The sequence below is a fragment of the Ictidomys tridecemlineatus genome, chromosome 10, assembly GCF_052094955.1.
Source record: "Ictidomys tridecemlineatus isolate mIctTri1 chromosome 10, mIctTri1.hap1, whole genome shotgun sequence".
Classification (NCBI taxonomy): domain Eukaryota; kingdom Metazoa; phylum Chordata; class Mammalia; order Rodentia; family Sciuridae; genus Ictidomys; species Ictidomys tridecemlineatus.
Window position 1 is genome coordinate 100,556,015 of NC_135486.1, and position 20,263 is coordinate 100,576,277.

Here is a 20,263-nt window from a genome sequence, read left to right on the forward strand (position 1 = left end):
GAGGGCGGAGATCTCATGAAAATAAAAGAGAGAACACTAGAATGTAGGTTGGGAATCCAGCGGAAGGAAGGAAGGATGGGAAAAGGAAGGAAGTGTAGAATAAAATTGATCAAACTATGCTATAGGCATGTGTGAATATTTAAAAATAAACTCCATTTTTGTATGTCTATACTTCAACAATTTAAAAACAATAAATTAATGTAAGAAGTATCAGTAGAATAGAGGAAGAGGTTGGTGGAGGGAGGAGAGAAAGGAAAGGGAAATGTTAGGAATTGAAATGGAGTAAATTATATTGTATACATGTATGGATGTGTCAAAATGAACCCACTATTACATACAACTAATACTTTAAAAATTGATACAGAAAAAGCATTTGAAAAGTTCAATGCTGTCTCAAAAAAAAAAAAAACACTCTACAGACTACACACAGATGAAAATTACCTCAACATAATAAAGGCATATGTGAAAAGCCCATAGCTTTCATCACACTGGGTGGAAATACTGAAAACTTCTTCCCTAATAGGAGGAGGATTACAAGGATGCCCACTTTCACTTCTGCTTAACATATTAACATATTAAAATATTACTGTAATATTACATATTACAGCATTCAGGCTAAATAAATAAATAAATGAAATAAAAGGCTGGAAAGAAATAAAATTACCACTGTTTACGTATAACTTTTTTAATATGTAGAAAACCCTAAAGCGCGCACTACGCGCGCATGCATGTCCGAGCTATTCCATCCCCAGCTACAAAATGTGTGCCACGGGGCGGGGGCGGTGGATGTTAGAATGAATTGAGCAAAGTTTCAGGAAATAAAACCAGCAAGCAAAAAATCAGTTACATTGGTTCCCTGCCTGGCCTCCGCCTCTTCCTTGGCCTCCACCTCCCTCTGCTGAGAGATTGCCGCAACTGCCCCTCCTTGGCCTTGGGAGCAGACGCTGAGGCGCTGTGGCCAAACTGGTTGCTCAGGAGGCTGGATCCCAAAGAAATAAACCAGAATGAGTTATGCAGAAAAGCCTGATAAAATCAGGAAAGATGAGTGAATGGAAAGGATCAACAACCGACACGCCCAGTGGAAAGACGTGAATCGCCTCATCGTTAACTATTTGGTCGTAGAAGGCTTTAAGGAAGCAGCAGAGAACTGTCCCATGGATTCTGGAATTGAAACCAGCATGGATCCGGATACTCTTGATGAGAGAGGCAAGATTCAGGAGATGATTCTGAAGGCTTAGATTTTGGAGGCCACCGCATTGATTAACAGTCCCTGTCCGGAGCTCTTGGACACAAACCGATACCTTTACTTTCATCTGGAGCAACAGCACATACTTAATTAAGCTGATCCTCCAGCGACAGATCTAGGCGGTGCTAGAGGAGGAGAGCAGGGCTAAGAGGGTAGAGTGCCTCAAAGAGATGGAGTGCACACGCTGGCCCTGCTGGCCCTGCTGGCCCTCTATAGCCCTGAGAAGTCATGCTTCGGAGATCTCCTTCACAGGATGCAAAAGCAAAATGTTTGGAGTGAGGTTAACCAAGCTGTTCTACATTATGAAAATCGCGAGTCAACACCCAAGATGACAAAATTACAGAAACTGTTATCCAGGCTCAGAACATGCTGGACCAGAATAAAGTAAAATATCCCAAAATTACAGACCTTAGCAAAGGTGTGATCCAGGAGCCCAAGGAGAGCCTTGCAAGCCAACTCCACACTGTCCCGCGCACAGGACTCACCTTCCTTCTGCAGGAACCAAAGATTTTCACTGCAGCAGGAACATTTTCCCCTCTTGTAGATTTGTTTGTTTTTTTGTTTGACTCAGCATCTTTCTTAAAAGGAAAATGGCCCTTTTAAATGCTGGAAGCCCCACCGTGAAGGACACCTTCTGGGAAGGCTGTCTGGCTGTGCACTTGGTGTGTCCTGCGAACCTCCACACCTTGGGTCACCTTCCCGGAGCTCCTGTGTCTGGCTGCCATAGGGGCTGGGGTCCTAGGGCTGCTGTTAAAACCAGGCATCCCTGGAGGGACAAGAAGAGCACCCATCACTCTTACTTTCTGCTGGCTTGTAGGCAGACAATTCCTTTGTTAATTGTCCTAAGTCTTGACAGGCTTTCCTCTTCCAGTGTTTTCTCACACCATGCTTTTCATTTGTTTTGTTTTTGTCTTCTCTAGGAAAAAATATATATAAATATATAAATCCTAAAAAAATCAGTTGCATTTCATACATTAACAATGAGCAATCTAAAAAGAAACAAGAAATTAAGAAAACAATTCTGTTTACAGTAACAACTAAGAAAATAAAATACTTGGGTATAAACTAAATTGAGGATGTGAGAGACTTATACACTGAAAACTGTAAAAGATTATTTATTGAAATTAAAGAACACACAAATAAATGGAAAAACATGCCATGTTCATAAATTGAAGGATTTAATACTGGTAAGATTTCAATATTGCCAAAAGTGATCTACAAATTCAACGCAATTGCTATCAAAACCTCAATATATTTTATTAGTTAGTTATAGTTATACATAAAATGGGATTCATATTGTTATAATCATATGGGACTGGGATATAATTTGCTCCAATTCCATCCCCCATACTTCCCCTTGCCCTCCCCTCCTACCATTCCCATTTATTACCCTTTACTGGCCTTTAATTTATTTAAATTTTTTTTTAAATTAATGGTTTATAGATTACACATAAGGCTGAAATTCTATGTGGTGTGTTTGCATATGCACATAGCATAGTTTGTTCAACTCCATTCCACCATTCCTCCCTTTTCCCATCCCCCCTCTCTCCACTCCAGTGACTTTCTGTACTCCCTCCCTGCACTCCACTGAAGGATTCCCCTTCCTTTTTTTTTTTTACTTATTTTGGTCTAGCTTCTGAATATGACAGAAAATATTTAATCCTTGATTTACTGAGTTGGAATTATTTTATTTAGTACTATGCTTTTAAGTTTCATCCATTTACCAGCAAATGCCATAATTTCTTTCTTCTTAATGGCTGAGTAAAACTCCATTGTGTATATGCTACATTTTCTGTATCCATTGCTCTCTCAATGGGCATCTGGGGTGTTTCTATAACTTGGCTATTATGAGTTGTGTTGCTGAAATTGTGGCTGTATCAATATAGTATGCTGATTTTATTTCTGATCATAAATACTCAGGAGTGGGATAGTTGTGTTACATGTGGAAAATGGTATGGTAGTTTCTTAAACAATTGAGTAGAACTATCTATCCTATGACCAAGCCATTCTGTTTCTCCAAAATACCTGTAAAAAATTTAAAAAACATGAACTCAAACAGACATTTGTACCTCCATGTTTACAGCAGTGAAATGACATATGTGTCCACTGATGGATAAAGACATAAACAAAATGTGTTGTATCTGGATAGTGAAATATTCTTCAACCTTAAAAAGGAAAGAAATTTCATACTACAACATGGATGAGTCTATGAAAAATGCTAAGTGAAATAATCCAGTAACAAAAGAGAAATGAGGTGTCTGGAATAGTCAAATGCAAAGGTAGAAAGTAAAACTATAGGAGGAAGGGAAATGGGATTATTGTTGTATGGGTTCAGTGAACTTAATTATCAGTGAACTGCACACAAAAAATGGTAAGAAGGATATGTTTTATTCAGTATTTATTTTACCAAAACAAAAAAAAATTACTCAGAATTCAATATAAGGGGACAAGAAAATAGAAAATATAAAACCCAAGTTAAAAGATATGGAGAGAATTAAATGACTAGCTTGCTCACAGAATAATTCATGATTATTTGTGACCTGAACCTTTGAGGCTGACATCTCAAAACTATATTCTCCATACTCGTTGCCCTACTGGCTTCAGAAACTAGAGGATAGGATAAAGGGAGATACCAGGATGTGTCTCCTCTCTTTTCTCTGAGTTTTGTGGTAGTGTCTCCATCAATGACTGTGTGTTCTCTATCATACCTCTTCTTATAGGACAGAAGCATAGTGTTGTTAGATACCCTCCACTTCAAAGTTCTGGTCAGGCTATTTTCTTGTTGTTTCTCTATAGTCCTAGAAAAGCCAATAGTTTTTTGCTATTTCTAAATTTTAACTTGTCTCATTATCTCCTATTTGGCTTTTAGATTCACCAAAACATTTGTAACTAGTTCCCTGTATTGAATTCCTTTTGTCAAATTGCCTGGCTTTAACTCTCTTTTCCTGACTGCGTAACTCAAGAACATATTTCATCTAAGTTTGAGAGGAGAGAGACTAGAGAATGGAAAAAAAATCCATCAGTGATGGCTGAGTTTTCCCAAATAAGTTCGAGGTGTAAACACTCAAATTTAGGAAGTTCAAATAGTATTATTAAAAGGAAATCCCTAAGGCAGGAGGGGGGGTGCGGTAAAACATCAGAATGAAACATGATGATGAGGAGCTCTTAACACCAACTCACCAATGGAGGGAAAAACAGAAATTAGTAACCATAGGTGATTTATGAGAGATACACATATAAACCTACAGACAGAGAAATACTGGAAATAAAATAAGAGGATAGGAGAAAGGGAGATACCAGGATGTTAATATATTAGTATCTACCATAGAAATACTAATGAAAGAAAGTGGTGTGTCTAGATTAATATTGGACAAGATATGTTTTAAGACAAATATTTAATAGCAGTAAAAAGGGTAACTATATGTAATTAAGACAAATCCACCAAAAAATGTAAAAGTCCAAAACTGTTGCAAAATATATAAAATATGTAAAATTAAAAATGAAAGAAAAGGTAAAGTGGAGAAATTCAGTTTTATTGGACATGATTAGTGTACTTCCTCATTGGTGTCATTCAGGTGGTGGCATGATACTGCAGGCCAAATTTGTTGTGATAGTCAGGAGCATAAAATAGGAAGAAAGATTTGAAAAACTTGCAGTTTGGCCAGAAAATTGGGAGGAAAACTGGGACTAAGAAGGTGTGGTTGTTAAAGGGAATATGGTTGTTAAACAGAATACAACTAAAAATATGCTAATTACTTCACCCAGAGAGAATTGGAAAGATGGCTTGAGGGAATCTCATGCTTAAAGGGTAAAAGTAAAAATTTCTTTGAGAAGATACAATGGGGGAACCTGGCTTACACAGGGGAGACCTAGGAAGTTGTTATGCCTTGCTAAGCCACACATGCACTCAAAGGCTGTTGCAGCCACGGTCGCAGAAGGCTTCACTACTGCTCCAGATGGTGGTAGACCTTGGTGTCAATCATGTGGCCCTGGCTCTGCAGGAATGTAGGATGCTGAAGTTAGGAGGTCATGGAGGCTTTCCCTGAGATTTCAAAGGAAGACATTAGAGGCCAGGCAAAGTACAGCAAAGACAGAGTCTTTATGGGTCACCACTGCAAGGGCAATGTGTGAAGATGTGTGAAGGAAAACAAATCTGCAGTAGAGACTCCCAAAATTAAGATATACTAGTAACATGGAACATCTGCTTAGGAAATCTGAGAAAATCCAGCAGACACAAGCCAAGTGAGAGGCTATGTAGGCTACAACCAGCAAAGCCATAGGGGCCAAGCTATGTAAGCCATTTGGAGAGAACATTGTGGTGTAATGTGCTCCAGATGCTGGACTTGGAGCTACAGGACTTGAACTAGCAATCCTCCTGTCTCAGCAGATTATCATTCCAGATAAATTTTCCCCATCTTTAAAAAGAAGCATTATAGAAAATTTAAAAATTGAAAAAAAACTTAAATTATTGGATCAATATTTTAAGTGTTAGTATAAAAGTAGGAGTAAATGTTATAGCTGTAAAATGGAATAATAAATGATGACCAAGCAAATATTTAGAGTTGATATATAAGTATCCCCTAAGTTTTTTGAGGAAGTGCTTTGTAAATTGTAATATAGGATTATTTTCCTCCACATTTTAAAGGATGAAATTTGGCTTATAGTTTGGACCACATAATAAACTGTTCAATTTAGTAAGGGATATTTTCAGAGATAAAAAAAAATACAAATGCAGATGTCTAAAGGAACAAGGTGAAACACATGAGTGAAACAGGTCGTGATGAAATAATTCAGGAAGTGGAAGCCTTGTGGCAAAGTGGAGACAGTATGCCTCATGAAAAGTGGGCAACCCATCCTAGGTTTTTCAAGAAAAGCTCAGACTCTGGGAATTTATGCAAATTTCACAAATTTGAAAATGTTGATAAGTAAACTGATTCTCATGTAAACATGTTTTAAGTTCAAATTCAGCTTTTAAAGTAACCTATGATTTTTACGTGAGGCTTTGTATTCTTATCAATGTCCAAAAAACAAACATCTATGTTTGATTACCCTCAAATATAGGAACAATGGATAAAGACAATGGCCAGCATTGTTCTGTTGGCTTACTGTATGTACCCAAGTACCCAGTGTGCTTATACTTCTGTATTCATTATGCCAGTTGATACTGATAAGAAATTTTTAAGGAAAGTTCTTACTGTAACCCATAATTTCAGAAACAAGACAGAGGGCTGAAAAGTACTTAAGGTCCTAATACTCTAAATGAGTCAAGACACAAACCAGGTCAAAGTCCACAGTAAATATTAGGTGTTTAGTAATAGATTATTGCAGTTTAGTTTAAAAGAGCAATTCTTCCCATTCTGAGGTTCCTGATTCCCTATCTGTCCCCAAATTGATAAATAGTCTTATGTGACTTAGTTTAAAAGCCTAATAGAAAACTATTTCCTATTATCAGGAAAAAGAGAATTTGCTAGAATCATCTTTCAAATTATCAAATCATATAAGCTAATTAAGGTGTAATTGTAAGAAGAAAAGTTAGAAAATACAATGCAAATTATTTTTTAATATTTATTTTTTGTTATAGTTCGACACAATATCTTTATTTTATTTATTTATTTTTATGTGGTGCTGAAGATCCAACCCAGAGCCTCACATGTGCTAGGTAAGCACTCAACCACTGAGTCACAACACCAGCTCCAATGCAGAAATTATTAAAATGACAAATATTTTACATCAAACCTTTATATGTTACACAAAGTACTACATATTCTAAAATATATTTAAGCTTTAAAATATTTGTTTGACAAAACTATTAGTAACAATTTATGGACCTTCAAATATTTTAGATTTAATAGATAAAAATATTTTTCAAAGAATGTAAGCACCAAAATATTATGCTGAAAAGACAGTTGAAAAAGGAAGTGCAGGATGATGCTATTACATTTTGCAATGTGACCAAAATCTCTTCCAATAGATACGTGTACTAAGGGCATATTAAAGATCATCAAAATGAATCTCTTACATTGCATTTTTGTCCTCAAGAATAATAATAAAAAGGGACCAATAAAGATGAGAGTAATTTTTCACAAGCTAGACATCACATCAATATATTCATAAAGAATATACATTGAAAGCTTATACATTACTAAATCATCTCATTTTAAAAAACTATCTTTAGGCCTGGGGATGTGGCTCAGGTGGTGGCGCGCTCGCCTGGAGTGGGTGCGGCCCGGGTTCGATCCTCAGCACCACATACCAACAAAGATGTTGTGTCCGCCGAGAACTAAAAAATAAATATTAAAAATTCTCTCTCTCTCTCTCTCTCTCTCTCTCTCTCTCTCTCTCTCCCCTCTCTCACTCTCTCTTTAAAAAATAAAAATAAATAAAAAAATAAAAAACTATCTTTAATAATGTATTAAAAATCAATACAGCATAAACAACATACACCCACATTCATCTGTCAAAACTCAGCACTTAGGCTCTGCCAAATCCATTTTCAGAAAATGCGTCAACTTTATCAACCCACCTTTATCAAAGCTTGAAAATATAATGTTCAGATACAAAAACACAGAATACATGGCTAAGGCTGCAGCTGGAGTCCTGGGCCTATAACACACAACAACCACACACACACACACACACACAAAGCCATTATAAGGATCTGAATTTAAACACTTTATGCAAGAACAGCAAGACTGTAACTCATTCTTCAGGTTTAGCACTTTTACACAAGAAACACAAAGCTCCTGATTTCCCTAAAATAACTTTAAAGATACTGGACTAATATAAGTTACAAAAATTCTTGAGAGTTTGGACTCCTGGACAATCAGTTAATTCACCAAACTACAGAAACCACAAGAAAAACTCATGAAAATACTTTGGATTTTCAAACACACACATGCCCTTTTTTAAAGTTAGTGTCAATAAAACAGCTATGTCAAGGTTTACAAGCCCATTTCCATCCAAAAAATAACAACTGCTTTTAAAAATTCTCAAAGGGGGAGTTTAGCAAAGTGCCAATATAAAGCTCTGGAGAAGAGAATAGGGCAGCTGGTGAGCAAGCTTAGATGGACTCCATTTCAGGCAAGATTTCTCTCTCTCTCTCTCTCTCTCTCTCTCTCTCTCTCTCTCTCTCTCTCTCTCTCTCTTTAATAAGGATCGCAGTTCTCTGCTTTCTCTATTCTTAAAAGGAAAATTCCTTTATAGATGCTCTGGTGAGACAGGGACCTCGGCTCCTAGAGAAATCACACTTCAATACAATTTGGGGACACAGGATGAGCTGTAGGCGGCTGCTCATGCCACAGGTCCTCACCAAGCAGACCAGACCAGGGGCGCATTAGCTCTCCAGTTCACCCCTCCAGTCCCACTCAATTGCTCCCTCTTATTGTCTCCTTAAAGTCAGCTCTCATATCCCTCTGTATCCTCAAAGTTCTTGGCATCTGTGTGGGCAGCTAGGCGGCCTCCTGCTCTCTGAGCCCGGGTTCCTGCCACAAGTCCCCAGCGCCTGAGGTTCAGCGCCACTTTCCTGCCACTGCCCCCCGCGGGTCCCAGGCGCTTCCCCAACCCTTAGCTGGGCACGAAGCTGGGCACTCCTTGGTCCCTAGTGTTCACTGGTGGCAGGCGCTCCTTGGAGGCAGGCGGCTGGGTGGCCCAAAGCGTGGTTGCCTTGGTAGAAATGGGACTTGGCCGCCTGCCAGGGGCAGGGTGGAGGTGGATGGGAAGAGTGGATAGGACTCACCTACAAGAAAGGCGCCTGGTAGGTCCCTGGACCACGGCCCTATCCCGTGGGAGTTCTGTTCTTCCTCCTGCAGCCCACACCACCGCCCCTGGTTAACAGCCACCAGGGGTGGCTACTCGCAGGACCCTGAACTGGACAAAAAGGGGTTTGAGGCCCCTCTGACTTGGTGTTGGAAGCAAGGGAGCCAGCGTCAACCCTAGAGCACCCTGCAGGATCGCCCATAGGCAAGTGCCTCAAGGGAAGTCTCTTCCTGCTCTGAATGGTGTCCAAACCCCAAGGAACTTCTTCCAAATACGTGAGTGCTGGGACCACAAGGATGCAATCTTCTGGCAGTCAAGCTCTGAGCCTGGAAAAGAACCTTGGTTTCATTCCTGAGAGAGCAAGTGTCAAATAAGATCACCCCAGGCATCAGTTCACTTTGATAGCCTGCTAAGGAAGCTAGAGGCGGCCTGTTAATCACCAGCCCTCTCTGGCCTGAAGTCCAGTGGGCTGGACAAACTGGGATAGGAGGGGGGTGCAGGGATGAGGTACAAGCTGGCTAAATTCCATGAAAACTATCAAGGAACATTTTGGGTTATGCTTTTTTCCCTTCACAAGGCAAAGATAACAATCAATATGTTCTTTGATTCTGTTAATAATCTAAATGGGACTGTGGATTATATCAAAGGAGAATTATAAATGAGACCAAAAGAGATCATCTAGTCGGAGTTTGCATCACTCTTAAATGAGGTGGGGGAATATATATATAATTTCTTAGTGTTTATATAATTTATCAATATATAACTTCTATGTATAGATTTTTATATACATATAAAATTTCTGAATAATCCTGCATTTTCTTATTTTTCTCACATTTCAGCTACATTTTTCATTCTTAAAATCATTCCTGGCTATTTCATGTTCTTTCTTACAGTTGAGAATGGGATCATTTTTTTTCTATTGTATTCTGAGTATTGTTTGCCTATATTAAAATTGCTACTTTACTGTATGTGTATGTGCAAATGGATGTGTGTGTATGATATAAATGGAATTATTTGCCTGATGTCAAAAAGACCTTTGGCATCACAACCTTTCTTGTAAAAATAACTTAAAATTTAGTCTCTGAACAGTGGATTTTTAATACAGAGTATATTGAATCAATGGCCTAATGTATAAACAGCTTCAAAATTGCAAGTTTTTCTTTAAAGATCACAACAAATATATTTTTAAATTTTTCTGACTGTTTGGGATGTATCTAAGAAACAATAAGAATTAACAAGAAAACAGCCATACACATGGTAGTGTCCATGCACACAATAAAACAGCATTTTTAACATAGGCAAACAATGTTCAAAATACAATTAGAAAAAAATGATTCAATTCACAATGAAATAACCAAGAAAGATAAAAAATGAAAAATGTAGGAGAAACATAGAGAAAAATAAGAACAATGCAATACTGTTGAGAAATTTTGTATAAGATTTTACTAATTGGAAAGATATAAGCTACTTAAATGAGAACACAAGATTTTTCATGTGCAAACTTCAAGTGCATTACCCTATTTTATATGCATACCATTCCTCTCTAATGAAAATATCTATAATTCAGATATCTTTACTAATAAAGAGACTGAAGCAAAATAAAAAGACTTCTCAAATGTCACAATCTTTGTAATGTCTTTAAGATCATAAACCCCAATAAAGCTCTGTAAATGCTCAGATTACAGTTTGATCCTCATGGAAGTATCAGAATGAAATTCTGCTTCTTCAAATATTCTAGACACCATTTACTAGTTTCCCAAGCACAGGAAGAATAGGAAGAATAGGATTAGGCTTTGCTCTGCTGGAAGAACCTTCTTGGGACCTTTCTCTTCTTTCTCCTTCCATAGTGAATACACATCTCTTCTCTACTTAACCAAACTGTTATAATCTCTGTTGTGATACACTTGATTGTTTCTTTCCTAGGAAAAGCATTTGCTAGAATGAGGATGGTTGAACATATTAGTCACTTTTAATGGAATCCCATCTCTCCATTTCTTATTTATTATGTAATAAATACTTACAGAGTATTTTAGTGTTCCCTGCATTGAATTTTACCATCATCCCCTGCATTGAATTTGAGGTCCATCTTTGCCATATATAGCTATAAAATGTAGATTTGCCTTCTTGATATGAGCTGGTGAAGTGGCACTCCCTTTCTCCACAGAAAAGCCCTCTTCACCATGGCTGATTTTAGGACTGTCAGCAAAAGAGTCTCTGTGAAATAGTCCAGTGTAGATAAACTTCCTATTTTCATGTCATCCTGTTTTACTTGGCCACTGGCTGGGAAGATACCAGCACTCCAGGTGCTGGACACGCCCTTACTAGATTTTTGCAAACACATCCAGTATAGTACTTTGTAGAAATGTGCAAACAAAGCCTCTGGCCTTGAGCTGGGCTTTACAGAGAAGTCTACATTTTAAGATAAGTTACAAATGGGCTCCATGGTAACAGGTGGCAGGGGGAGGAAAGAAAGGAGAGAAGAGGCTCTCCCCTTCTCAAGTGTTATTCTTGAAGAGTTAACTTGCCCAAAATAGTGGGAAAAAAGCTGCTTTTATGTGAACTGTGAACTTCTGAGCCCCTCCCTTTACATGGTTGGTATAAAATTCTGAAACTCCCTGAACTTGGGTTTCAGGGGGATTAATTGATTACAGCAAAAGCTGTGCTCTCTGAACCTGGCTGCAGCCAAATAAAACTGTTTCCTGATATCTTTGGTGCCTTGTCTCCTTTGTCCCTATTACACTGATACTCCAGAGTGAAAATTATCAATATAAATGATACTCAAATATTTGAGACCAACCACTAATTCTTTCTAAATCATCTAACTTACTGTCTGGAATCTTAACTCCTTAGAACAGGTGGCCCCCATGTTTTCTTGATCATCTTTTTGTGCAATTTGGTCTGTTGCTTTCTTATTGTCAGTTTTCCAGGCCTACGAAGCTGTAAACATTTACATTATGGTACAAGTACACCAAAATTAATTTTAAATTATGCTTATTGAGGCAGAAGAAGTCCAAGAGTTGACTTACACAGTTATTTGTAAAATAATCTACATTTTAAACCTCATTGGAGTTGTCCACTTGATGTTTCTCTATGAATTTTGAACTTCTGTTGTCTTTTGCCTGTATATTGTGTAGGAAAGAGGAGCTGTCTAAATTTGCTCTGTGGTTTTGTAAACACTTTCTGTAAAGTGTATATATACAGTTTCATATAGCACTTGCAATAGAGGCATTTGTGGGATTCCTGTTCTTTGTGTTTAAGGAAGTAATAGAATGAGTAGAAAGGAAAAATATGTCTCATTTGTTGCATGATGATTGTTACCAACTACTTATTTCTTAACTGGATCTAAAATTCATTTAAAATCAGATACTTCCACTAAATCCCATAATTGGAAAAAAGCAGTTTAAATAATCACTATCAGGATAAGAATGTTTTGTTTGGAATCTTTCTTGAAGTAAAACTATAACAAAAAGTTTCATTTTAACTGCTATGTTTTCTAAGAAATTTATTTGAGCGAATAAATAATGATAAGTTTTAAATATACATGATTTAGTAACAGAGAGAAGGGATGAGAATTGAAAACATGCAGTAGTTTGCAAAGCCTCTTTAGAAAGTACAAGAAGGGATTTGACACCTTTCCTTCAAAATATTTACAGCTAACATGACTCTTTAAAATTTGAAATGTATTGTGAGGTTTTCTTACTCTCATTTGTTTTAAAGCCTTCCCTGGATTGTATCACAGTCTACATTTATAATTGTACATTTTCCTTAGTGGGACACATTGGGTTAAAGGATGAAAGGTGTGATAGGATCAAAGGGTATTTAAACATCATTGACTCCAACTTCATGTTCCTTGGAGTAGGACATCTGGAGTTAATTCACTTGCATGGGGCCATATATCAAGTCTGTAGCAGCCAGGGATAGAACACTGTCTGTCTTTTTTTGTGTCCATGTTCTTGCTAGGATTTTCTACTCACTGCATGTTTGATTTTAGGGTAAGATTTAGGCTGCTGGGAACTCAGTTAGGAAGTTACCTATGGCACTTTACAGATGGATACAAATTGTTCTAGTCTTTCTTTTTAAGCTTATATCCATGGACCCCCAACTCAGTTTCCTTAGAAAACAAGGTCCAGAATGTTAAGCATCCTTATGATGATGGTATGGAAACTGATTGGTAAAATATCAGTATGTAGAAAATTAATTAATAAAATAACTCATTTCTTATTTTATATGGATCAGGAGCTCGCGTGTTCCAGGAGTTGTTGTAAGTGTAGTAGACAACAACAACCCAAGAAATGGTCCCAAATCCCTGCCCTTATGGAGACAGGATTCTAGTTGTGAAGGTAAAGTTAGGGTCTGTGAGGAATAGAAAAGAAGTATAGGAGATTACTACATTTAAGTGCTTAATATCTGTCAAATTTAACAGCACAATGGAAAAAAAATGTAATAGCTGCTGTTATTGTGACTTATAGATAACTGTTTTTAAAAAACAGTTTCTTATCTTTTTTCTTCTAACAATCCTGTGGAGAATTCCTGGTGGAACCAGGGCTCAAATGCAGTTGATTGGATTTCAAATCTTTTAATCTTTTTGGTACAGCATTTGTTGTTGTTGTTGTTGTTGTTGTTTTTAAATAAATTACAGCATAATGCATTACAATTCTTATAACAAATATACAGCACAATTTTTCATATCTCTGGTTGTATATAAAGTATGTTGACACCAATTTGTGTCTTCATATATTTACTTTGGATAATGATGTCTATGGATAAAATTTCAAGACTCAGCTTTTCCTATGCATTTACACTCACTATCTTGAACATAACACAACAATCTAGTTTTTTTATCTATAAAACAAGAACAGTAAGCATAGCCCTAACTTGTTTTGCAAGATATTTTTGAAAATTCAATAAAATGGTTTTTATGAAACTAGTCTCTAAACCACTAAATAAATGTGAAATATTATTATACACAATAATTTTCTTGTTTTTTGTCCAGGGAAAACTGAAGATTTTTTCTTTAGAACCAAGAAATAAAATTAAAATTTAAAGAATCCCCCCCAGCTGCCATTTTTTATAGTCTGTAATTTGGAAATAGTTTTAGTTTTAATCTTTTATGGGATATTCTTTGTATATCTAAGATTTTATAATTTTATAATTAATATTTAATATTGTTTTGTATGTATGACTTGGGGAGGGTGACTAATTTCATTTTTTCAATTTTCGTTTGCCCAGGTCAACTTTTGTAAATAGTCCATTCTTTTCTCGCTGACATAAAAGTCACAAATGAAGTTTGTAAATGTATAGGTTTGTTTCTGGGCTTGCTATTGTTTTCCATTAGTTTATTCTTTGTCCATGTGCCAATGTGATATCTACTTGGATATAAATTCTGGCTGCCCTGTTTACCATTTGTCTGGCCTTGGCTACTCAGCCTCAGTCATTGCTTAATAATGGCGCCCACTTCCCCACTTCACCATGCAGCTGTTGCTGAGCTATCCCTCATTGCTGATCTTAAATTTTTAGGACTTTCTTATCTTGTAAGTAATTCCCATGATTCCCTTGAGTTCACAGTGCTTCCCTGGAGCATGGAAGAATTCTAAGCAGTTGTCAAGTAGTCCTTGTTTTTCCTAGATGCCATCTATCCAGGAGAGAAGTGTACAAGTTTGTCTGAGTTCTCAAAGCTATGGGGGAATTCTGTTATCCATGCTTGGCTGACCAGGTTCCTCATTTTCTCTATGAGAAAGAGCACTGACACTTTATCTAATGCCTTAGTTGAGGAAATATCACCAGGTAAAAGAAATTTAAAAAGTAAATCATTTTTAAATATAATTACAATTATATTAATATGCTATAAAATTAATAACACATGTTTAGAGACTTTTAAAATTTTAAAACTATCATTCTACTACATCAGTCTACATTTACATCAAAATAGCCAAAGTGATTAATTTTCCATCTACTCTCAAGTAATAGGAGTTGTTATATATCTCACTTCTGCTATTTACTAAGAACCAAGTTTTCAAGATATTTTATAAGGACCCATCCCACATATTAGCTTACCAAATGGTAACTTGAACTCTTAGAGGTATATTGTTAACTATCAAAAAAAAAGTTTTAATCTGAAAATACAAGTCCTCATTAATTATTGTCTATAATTTTCATTGATATAAATAGTTTATAATTAGGTTATGCTTATAGAGCACTCAGATTTTCTTTCAGGCGGAGTGTGCAACAATTTGACCTACAATAATTGCTGAGAATTTCTTATTAATTAAGACTTACTAAAAGTCTTTATCAGATGGCACACACATGTAGCACTAATCTCCAGGATACATAAAAAACTCAAAAAAAAAATTAACACCAAAAAACCACAAACAACCCAATCAATAAATGGTTTAAGAAGCTGAACAGATACTTGTCAGATGAATCTATACATTAAATCAACAAATATAGAAAAAAATGTTCAACATCTCTAGTAATTAGAGAAATGCAAATTAAAATTACTCTCACACCAGTCAGAATTACAGTTATTAAGAATATAGACAACAATAAATATTGATGAGGATATGGAGCAAAGGCATGTTCATACATTGCTGGTGGGACTGCAAATTTGTGCAAACAATGTGGAGAGCAGTATGAAGATTGCTTAGAAAACATTGAATGGAACACCACCATTTGATCCAGCTGTCCCACTTCTTGGTCTATACCCAAAAGAATTAAAATCAGCATACTATAGTAATGCAGCTACATCAGTGTTCATAGCAGCTCAATTCACAATAACTAAACTGTGGAAGCAACTAGATGCCCTTCAATAGATGAATGGGTAAAGAAACTGTGAGATTGATATAGATATATATACATACATACACTGGAATATTATTCAGCATTAAAAAAAGAGAAAAAATTTATGGCATTTGCAGGTAAATGGTTGGAGTTGGAGAATATCATGCTAAGTAAAGTAAGCCAATTCCAGAAAACCAAAGGCAAAATGTTCTCCCTGGTAAGTGGATGCTGATTCATAATGGGGAGAGGGGAGGCATGGGAAAAATGGAGGACTTTGACTGGGAAAAAGGGAAGGAGGGTGGAGATGGTGCATGGAGGCAGGAAAGATGGTGTAATGAAATGGACATCATTACCCTAGGTACATGTATGACTGCACATATGGTATGATGCTGCATCATGTACAACCATAGAAATGTAAAGTTGTGCTGCAGTTGTGTACAATGAGTCAAATGCATTCTGCTGTCATATATACCTAATTATAATAAATTTATTAATTTTAAAAGACTACCAAAAAAAAAGAGTCTTCATCGTAACTGCCACCAGTTTTGAGTTGCATTGTGTGCTGTCTTTCTTCTGCCTTGCAGGAACAGGGTACAGAGCAACAGCTACAGCCCAGGAAGCTGCAGTACCTGGGGCCGATAAAGTACATCATGTGTTGTGGCTTCAGGAAGGAAGATTGCATAGACACCGGCACCCTGTCTACAGCCTGAGAGATGAATTCGTCTGCTGACAACCAAACATGTATTCTGGAATGGTGTTTTAGAGGAGTTGCTGTGATTTATCAAGGGATCAACAAATGCTAAAGAACTATCTTCCAAGGGATTAAACATTGGGCACGCCAATGCATCTCAAGCCTTTTGAGATGGCCTGGGATTATCCACCAGAAAAAAAGGGACCTTGTCCCAGTTTATGGCTTCCAGTGGAGACATTTTTGGGCAAAACACAAAGGTGTGGATTCAGATTATTCTGATCAAGGAGTAGACCATCTGCAAAAAGTGATCAACACCATCAAAACCAACCCTGAAGCCAGAAGAATTATCATGTGTGTTTGGAACTCCAAAAGATTTTCCTCTGATGCTGCTGCCTCCATGCCATGTCCTCTGCCAGTTCTACAAGGTGAATGGGAGCTGTCCTGCTGGATGTACCATAGGTCAGGAGTCATGGGCTTGGGCATACCTTTCAGCATTGACAGCTATGCCCTGCTTACCTTACATGGTTGCGCACATCAGGGACCTGCAGCCAGGGGACTTTATGCATTCTTTGGGAGATGCACGTATTTAACTGAATCACATTGAGCCACTGAAAATTCAGCTTCTATGAGAAGCAAGAGCTTTCCCAAAGTTCAAAATCCTTCCAAAGGTTGAGAAAATTGACAACTTCAAAGTTAACAACTTTCAGATTGAAGGGTAAAATCCACATCTAATCATTAAAATGCAGATGGCTGTTTAGAGTGCTTTTATAGGAGTTAGAAAGGTCTTGTCACTGTAGAGGTTGGGCCTGATGCCCAGGTGAAAGTTTTCTCTAAAGAAAAAGGAACTAGGTCAAAAATCTGTCTCTGACTTACCAATTATTCTTCATTAGCTTTTAAGTATGTTACCATTGGCAGACATAACTGCTATTGTTTTATTAATCATGTTTTGTTAACTGAAAGAGCATGAAAATCCTGAGAGAAGAAAGTGGAAATTTATATACTTTTAGCAAAAATATATAGTATTTCAGTCTCTTGGCTTCATGAAAACTTCATGAGTTTCAACCCATCTGTCATAATACAGGGGCTAATGAATGCTTATTTGTTTTATATGTTGCTTTAATAAAGAACTGTCTGCAAAAAATGACTTATTAAATTGTGCATAATAAAAATATTCCCTATAGAAAAAAGTAGAAAAATCAGAAATAACTTTTCTGTGTTCATATGAACACACCATCAGGGTAACTCCACATCATGTTCAACCACAAGAATGGGATCCTAACTAAATCCCATTAAGTTATAATCCATGTATGTATAATACACCAAAATTATATTCACTGTTCCATATATCTAAAAAGAACAAATAAAAAATCAACTAAAAAAGAACTATTGCCCCACCAAAATTATATGCCTTGGGAAGGAGATATGTCCATGCCTTTTTCAAATTGTCAATTGAAAACTCCGTTGTTTCTCCCCAAAGACTTTGCAATCTTTCTATTTGGAAGTATTATATATTATAATTTATGCTTCCCTATAGAGAATTCTGTAAAACTATTGACATAATTGATCTCAAGTTGATTTACACAGCAGACTCTTTCTTTGTCAACTGTAATTATACAATAATTTTTAATGCCTAAAACTTGGGAAATTATTTCTTTCTGTGGATCTCAAATATTTAAAAAGTACCCATTTTCCTGTTGCACAGTCTTAACCATGTTCAGAAAAATTCCCCCATGGGAAATAGATATTTTTCTCAGTAGCATGTTTGAATTCTTATGATAATGATGTTGTTGGCAGGCCATAATAATAATTTAAGTGTACATACTCATGAGCACTTGTGTAGTCAGGTTCAGACCTTAAGTTGTCTCTCCTATTCAGAGCAGTGGTTCTTATATCAGTTCTGTTTTTACCTTTGCTGTTCTGTTTGAGTCTGCCTGATACACATGCTTCCACTTCCCAGAGGCCTTTTATCCCTCCTTCTCTGGCTAGAGACTTAGTTTTTCTCTTTCTTTCTCTGGATTTTAAATATCACAGTTGCTCTCACAGAACATCTGTTTCCCAATGGGTGTTGGCCTAAGGCAGGGCTGAGAGAGAGAAGAGGAGAGGAGATGAAAGGAGAAACAACTCAAGGATTCCTTCCATGCCTACTAGCATGCAGGGGCCCCTCTACCAGACTTGTGGCAAGAATAAAGGGGTCTCTCTTTGAGTTTTATGGCATGTTTCTTTCTGTCTTTTGATGGCATCTCAGATCAAAGTTGGAATAAAAAGGATGGAAAAACAAAGAAGAAGAAAACCCCATTACAAATTATTATTCAAGTTTTACTTTCAGTTCCCCAATAATTTCTTCCACTCCATCTTGGCTGACATCCGAAGTTCAGGATCTTGAAGAACACAACTGAAGGCTGAACAAAGGATGAAGGTTTAACCAAGGCTAGGGTGTGCACCCCCCAGCCCAGGTGCTCTGGTGATGATGCTTCTACAATGCCAATTACATTAAAATTAGAAAAAAACACATGAAAAGGAATTAAGAAGTTACTGGGAGCAGACCTCTGTACAATCTGCTCAGTTCCATCTTAGAGGAAGATCTGAGGAGGAATTGGAGACAGATTTGTGATATCTGTGAAGACTGAGGTCATAGGAGAAAGAATTTGAGGGAATTTCTATGAACTGCTGGAGTGTTGCCTCTTTTGCTGGCCTTTGAATTGAGTCAGAGTAGGTGTCGAATCAGGTTAGTACATATCCATTCCCTGTTTACTTGTCAGCATTGCTGCTTGAAAGAATGCTGAATGGGAACCTTGGAAATCCTCCTTGTACTGCCCTGGGTGAGTTTGTGTTGGATACCAGCCCCAGGCAATCTGCTGCTTCCATCTGCTTTCTGTCCCCAATGCTGAGCCATCTATAGATAGGATTGGACTTATGACTTGGTAGCAATTATACTCTAAGGCTAGTTGTCTATAAAATAAGTTATTTTTACAGTTTTATTTTTATATTTCAAAATAAAGCCTCAATCACAGTTTTATCAGCTAATAGCTTTAGCTAATAGTAAATATGATATGAAAAGTTGGGCTGTGTATGTGTAATAAGAATTGTAATGCATTCTGCCATCTTTTATTTTCTAAAAAATTAATAAAAGTAATACTAATTTTGATAAAAATGATGTCAAATCATATTATCATTTGAAAAATTTGGGTCCAGTAAAAAATAACGTCAATGTTATTATAGAGGATAATTGGAAGAGGGGAGGGTGAAGTCTTATAACATCTGGGTGAATAGATAACTACTTCTGTATTTCAAAAGTATTTATCTGACATCAGTTCTCAAGAGGTGTGGAATAGCCAGTGAGAAACTCAGAAGATAATCCAGAGTCAGTTTTAGCAATTGTGGTAAAAAGATTGAGTAAAGTAAGTTAGAATAGGGAGAACACATGGGTTCCAGAATGACTAAAAGCCTAAAAAAGTCAAAAGAATCTGACAACTAAATATTTATAGGATGAATGCAAATAGTAGTCTTGATTATATTATTTTGATATCCAATAATTAACTTAGTTATCATTTAGAAAAACACCCTCCTAATTAACACTGCAACACACAAGATGTTAACACCTGCATAAATAACTTCCCATCTTAACCAAAATGAGTGTCCTTCCATCTTATCAGACCTAAAGTTTTGTAGATACTCCAAGTACCCCTTTCCCATCCCTCCTTTTTTTGTACTTCAGGTTAAATCCAGGGATGTACTGGTGAGCTTTATTATCAGTCCTTTTTATTTTATTTTTAAGCAGGTTTGTTAAGGTGACC

General features: G+C 36.8%; 2 pseudogenes; both read left to right on the top strand.

The window, feature by feature from the left end:
* Positions 1 to 1,004: 1,004 nt before the first annotated feature.
* Positions 1,005 to 1,849, top strand: LOC101957116 (glucose-induced degradation protein 8 homolog pseudogene; annotated as a pseudogene).
* Positions 1,850 to 14,445: 12,596 nt separating this feature from the next.
* On the top strand, positions 14,446 to 17,227 carry LOC101956827 (thymidylate synthase pseudogene; annotated as a pseudogene).
* Positions 17,228 to 20,263: the final 3,036 nt, after the last annotated feature.